Source organism: Oncorhynchus keta, chromosome 28, assembly GCF_023373465.1.
Source record: "Oncorhynchus keta strain PuntledgeMale-10-30-2019 chromosome 28, Oket_V2, whole genome shotgun sequence".
In the NCBI taxonomy this organism is placed as follows: Eukaryota; Metazoa; Chordata; class Actinopteri; order Salmoniformes; family Salmonidae; genus Oncorhynchus; species Oncorhynchus keta.
In genome coordinates, this window is record NC_068448.1 from 17331000 (window position 1) to 17337558 (window position 6559).

Below are 6559 nucleotides of genomic sequence, written 5' to 3' on the forward strand. Positions count from 1 at the left end.
GTGAGGGCACTCGTGAGTGTGGTGTCAGGAAAACAACCTCTCACTCAACATCAACAAAACAAAGGAGATGACTGTGGACTTCAGGAAACAGCAGAGGGAGCACCCCCCTATACACATCGAAGGGACAGCAGTGAAGAAGGTAGAAAGTTTTAAATTCCTCGGCGTACACATCACAGACAAACTGAAATGGTCCACTCACACAGACAGTGTGGTGAAGAAGGAGCAACAGCGCCTCTTCAACCTCAGGAGGCTGTAGAAATTTAGCATGTCACCCAAAACCCTGACAAACTTTTACAGACGCACAATCGAGAGCATCCTGTCGGGCTGTATCACAGCCTGGTACGGCAACTGCGCCGCCCTCAACCGCAAGGCTCTCCATGACACCAATAGCAACCGATGTCACAGGAAGGCCAAAAAGATCATCAAGGACATCAATCACCCGAGCCTCTGCCTATTCACACCGCTACCATCCAGAAGGTGAGGTCAGTACAGGTCCAAAACTGGGACCGAGAGACTGAAAAACAGCTTATATCTCAAGGCCATCAGACTGCTAAACAGTAATCACTAACGCAGAGAGACTGCTGCCTACACTGAGACCCAGTCACTGGCCACTTTAATGAATTAATCACTAGTCACTTTATACAATGCACTCTAAATAATGACACTTTAATAATGTTTACATATCTATATATACAGTGCCTTGCGAAAGTATTCGCCCCCCTTGAACTTTGCGACCTTTTGCCACATTTCAGGCTTCAAACATAAAGATATAAAACTGTATTTTTTTGTGAAGAATCAACAACTAGTGGGACACAATCATGAAGTGGAACGACATTTATTGGATATTTCAAACTTTTTTAACAAATCAAAAACTGAAAAATTGGGCGTGCAAAATTATTCAGCCCCTTTACTTTCAGTGCAGCAAACTCTCTCCAAAAGTTCAGTGAGGATCTCTGAATGATCCAATGTTGACCTAAATGACTAATGATGACAAATACAATCCACCTGTGTATAATCAAGTCTCCGTATAAATGCACCTGCACTGTGATAGTCTCAGAGGTCCGTTAAAAGCGCAGAGAGCATCATGAAGAACAAGGAACACACCTGGCAGGTCCGAGATACTGTTGTGAAGAAGTTTAAAGCCGGATTTCGATACAAAAAGATTTCCCAAGCTTTAAACATCCCAAGGAGCACTGTGCAAGCGATAATATTGAAATGGAAGGAGTATCAGACCACTGCAAATCTACCAAGACCTGGCCGTCCCTCTAAACTTTCAGCTCATACAAGGAGAAGACTGATCAGAGATGCAGCCAAGAGGCCCATGATCACTCTGGATGAACTGCAGACATCTACAGCTGAGGTGGGAGACTCTGTCCATAGGACAACAATCAGTCGTATATTGCACAAATCTGGCCTTTATGGAAGAGTGGCAAGAAGAAAGCCATTTCTTAAAGATATCCATAAAACGTGTTGTTTAAAGTTTGCCACAAGCCACCTGGGAGACACACCAAACATGTGGAAGAAGGTGCTCTGGTCAGATGAAACCAAAATTGAACTTTTTGGCAACAATTCAAAACGTTATGTTTGGCGTAAAAGCAACACAGTTCATCACCCTGAACACATCATCCCCACTGTCAAACATGGTGGTGGCAGCATCATGGTTTGGGCCTGCTTTTCTTCAGCAGGGACAGGGAAGATGGTTAAAATTGATGGGAAGATGGATGGAGCCAAATACAGGACCATTCTGGAAGAAAACCTGATGGAGTCTGCAAAAGACCTGAGACTGGGACGGAGATTTGTCTTCCAACAAGACAATGATCCAAAACATAAAGCAAAATCTACAATGGAATGGTTCAAAAATAAACATATCCAGGTGTTAGAATGGCCAAGTCAAAGTCCAGACCTGAATCCAATCGAGAATCTGTGGAAAGATCTGAAAACTGCTGTTCACAAATGCTCTCCATCCAACCTCACTGAGCTCGAGCTGTTTTGCAAGGAGGAATGGGAAACAATTTCAGTCTCTCGATGTGCAAAACTGATAGAGACATACCCCAAGCGACTTACAGCTGTAATGGCAGCAAAAGGTGGCGCTACAAAGTATTAACTTAAGGGGGCTGAATAATTTTGCACGCCCAATTTATCAGTTTTTGATTTGTTTAAAAAGTTTGAAATATCCAATAAATGTCGTTCCACTTCATGATTGTGTCCCACTTGTTGTTGATTCTTCACAAAAAAATACAGTTTTCTATCTTTATGTTTGAAGCCTGAAATGTGGCAAAAGGTCGCAAAGTTCAAGGGGGCCGAATACTTTCGCAAGGCACTGTACTTTATTTTATACCATCTATTGCACCTTTCCTATGCCGCTCGGCCATCGCTCATCCATATACTTACATGTACATATTCTCATTCACCCCTTTAGATTTGTGTGCATTATATAGTGGTTGGGGAGTTGTTAGATTACTTGTTAGATATTACTTCACTGTCAGAACTAGAAGCATAAGTAATTTGCTACACTCAAATTAACATCTGCTAACCATGTGTATGTGACAAAGACAATTTGATTTGATTTCATTTGGAATGTTGTCCCACTCCTCTTCAAAGTTGCTGGATTTTGGTGGGAACTGGAAAACACTGCCGTACACATCGATCTAGAGCATCCCAAAAATGCTCAATGGGTGACATGTCTGATGAATATGCAGGCCAAGGAAGAACTGGGACATTTTCAGCTTCCAGGAATTGTGTACAGATCCTTGTGACATGGGGCCGTGTATTATCATGCTGAAACATGAGATGATGGCGGCGAATGAATGGCACGATAATGGGCCTCAGGATCTCGTCAGGGTATCTCTGTGCATTCAAATTGCCATCGATAAAATGCAATTCTGTTCAATGTAAGTAGCTTATACCTGCTCATACCATAATCCAAACACCACCATGGGGCACAACGTTGACATCAGAAAAAAGCTCGCCCACATAACGCCATACATGTAGTCTGTGGTTGTGAAGCCATTTGGACGTACTGCCAAATTCTCGAAAACGACGTTGGAGGTGGCTTATGGTAGAGTAAATAGCATTCAATTCTCTGGCAACAGAGACATTCCTGGTGGACATTCCTGCAGTCAGCATACGAATTGCATACGAATTGCACGCTCCCTGAAAACTTGAGGCATCTGTGGCATTGTGTTGTGTGGAAAAACTGCACATTTTAGTGGCCTTTTATTGTCCCCAGCACAAGGTGTAATGCTGTTTAATCAGCTTCTTGATATGCCACACCTGTTAGGTGGATGAATTATTTTGGCAAAGCAGAAATGCTCACTAACAGGTATGTAAACAAACGTGTGCACACAATTTTAGAGAAATAAGCTTTTTGTGCGTATGGACCACTTCTGGGATCTTTTATTTCAGCTCATGAAACATGGGACAAACACTATACATGTTGCATTTATATTTTAGTTCAGTGTAGAAGCCAATTTAGACCCTGAAACTCCCAGATCAGCCCACAGTAATCTGATTTCTCCTGCTCCCAAGAAATCTCCATGTATAGTGTTTATCAACTGGATTACTGGCAGGTAGGAAACATAACCCAATTTGAGGTTACTAGTTTATATGTGTGTAGTATTCAGTGTCACATCGCATTAGAGGAGAGAGGGTACTGCTTTGTGAAATACGTGCAACTAGCTCTCTTTCAGCTCTATCCACAATAATCATGAGCACAACACATCCCACTTCTAGCACTGGGATAAAAACATTGTTTTCTGCCTTTCCCAGCATGCCCATCATGCACTGGCAGTGACAGATTTGAGATGAGGTCGATGGAGTGGTGACAGGGTTGGAAGGGCTCTTATGTGGTTACACTCTCCTCCCAGGATGGATACAGTTGAGGTGCCATTTCTCTCTCCACTCCTTCCTTCCTGGTTGCAACCTCTCCCTCCCTCCCTCTCTCCCTACATCATGCAGCAGGACCTTTGTAGGTCTATATGGAAGACCTATTGTTACAGATGACCCCAGTCCGTGTAGCCCCATCACTAGAGAGGTCCCAAACAAACAAGAGCAGCGCTCCCCTTCAGGGTGATTATTGATAAAGAATGGCACGGCAATGCGGACACAGGGGAAATACACTCTGGGGGCCAATCGCTTCTCTTTTTCTGCTGCCTTCTCAGGGTGTAAACCAGTCTAATGTACACATAAAGGAGGGGACCACTATTCCCTCCCTATGCTGCAATAGTTCATGTGTTGGGGGGCTAGGGTCAGTCTGTTATATCTGAAGTATTTCTCCTGTCTTATCCGGTTACCTGTGTGAATTTAAGTATGCTCTCTAATTCTCTTATTTTTTTTTCTCTCTCTCTCTCTCGCTCTCTCTGATGACTCCTTGCTGTCCCCCTCTCTGATGACTCCTTGCTGTCCCCAGTCCACCTGGTCATGCTGCTGCTCCAGTTTCAACTGTTCTGCCTGCGGCTACGGAACCCTGACCTGTTCACCGGACGTGCTTCCTGTCCCAGACCTGCTGTTTTCAACTCTCTAGAGACAGCAGGAGCAGTAGAATGATCGGCTATGAAAAGCCAACTGACATTTACTCCTGAGGTGCTGACCTGTTGCACCCTCTACACCACTGTGATTATTATTTTTTGACCCTGCTGGTCCTCTATGAACATTTGAACATCTTGGCCATGTTCTGTTATAATCTCCAACCGGCACAGCCAGAAGAGGAAATAGCATTGGTTCCTCTCTAGGTTTCTTCCTAGGTTCTAGGCTAGGTTTTAGGCTGGGTTTCTGATGTAGCTGATGTAAGAAGGGCTTTATAAATTAATTTGATTTGATTTGTGGACTGGAGTCCTGTGAAGAAAATAGGAGAGGGAGGAACCATCAGGAATGCAGGAGGCCATGTCGGTTTGTGAAGAGAAAATGCCTCTGTCGTAATAGTAAACACACAGCTCCCTAATATCTTGAAGGGAAACAATCATTGTTTGCTGCTGCATTGAAATGTCAGATGACCGGCAAGGTCAAGTTCATTAAGGCCAAATGCAGTGCTACGATGATGAATACATAATGGAAACGAGAATGTGGATCCATTACACTTTTCCCCTTGTGACCAAAGACCGTGTATCAATCCCTATGAATCCAAAGGTGTTGAGACACTAGGCAGGATCTATTACTTTGACATATCTTGTATGTAAAATTATATATTGTATCTCTTGTTGGGTGGGAAATGCATAACTTAAAAAAGATATACATAAATACCTGTTTATAGAATAATACAGCCACATCAGGAAACCCCAATGTCAAGCTATATACATCACTGTAAGAGCTAGATCTGAGCAACTGTATGTTATTTAGGCCACACATTGTATAGCAGCTCGTGTGTGTCCTGTTAGTGAGTGCATCGAGGTGGTAAACTCAGGCAGATAACAGATAAGAGTTATTTAGGAAGTGCCATGTCCCACCAATCACCCTCCCCTTCTAAAGGGGCTCCAACAGCACCTGAGGGGGAATCTCATGGCTGTCATCCCAGAAAGCCACAATGATGCTTCCTAGCCATCTGTTCTCCATATGAGCAAACATTTCTCAGAAAAGCCACCTCAATCACACTGTCATTGCACGGATATAAGATATATTCAGCATAATTAGGTCAATACATTGGATTCTGCAGTATAGAAAGACCTTTTTTGACTCAAAACACGAGAGATAATGATCGACATATTGGCCAGACATTGTGCCTATGTGGTAGGGTTTGGATAGCTCGGTCCTAGGCCTGGACAGCCATGGATCTGGCATCTGATGTGTGAAAAAAGTGAGAGAAAAAAAGTGGGGGAAAAAACACAACAGTGGGACCCTGTCAGCAGTACACTTCCTGTAAATAACCCCTCCATGTCTTTTGTTTCATCATGGCTCTGCAAATTACCCCAGGCCCCTTTGGAGCCGACAAGAAATAGCATTATTTTATAGCACTGTGGGGGGACAGAACGAGAGAGAGAGAAAAATAGAAAGAGAGAGAGAAAAGGGAGATGGAAAAAAAAGGTCCTTCAGGGAGCAGGGTGTAAATGAAGTTCCAAGAATGACACAGGCGAGAAATGAGGCGTGGATGGAAAATATACGCTGCACATCATCCGATACAGATGCCAGTGGAAATGGCTTCATTGAAGTGTCAGCCCTCATCCATCAATCAAGAAACAATAATGCTGCGGCGATGGGGCGGCTTTTATGGGGTTTACTCATGGGTATCAGAAACAGCACTTAAGTGTAGTTCTGACACAGGCAGGGAGAGAGAATAACAGAGGTGAGGTGCCAGGCTTATTTCACATGCAGGTAGAGTACATAAGGAAAAGAGTGGTGGGTGGGGGGAGTAAATAGACAGTCAGTGCCCCCCTGGCAAAAAGAAAGCTTTGGAACGTAGAGAAATATTGTACTCTTTGCCCAGTGGCAGTTTGGCCATCTGGCAATTGGCTGGACCATTTCACTTTTTTTGCTGGATGGGCAAGTCGAAATTGACACATATTTTATATATATATATATATATATATATATATATATATAAGAGAGAGAGAGAGAGAGAGAGAGAGAG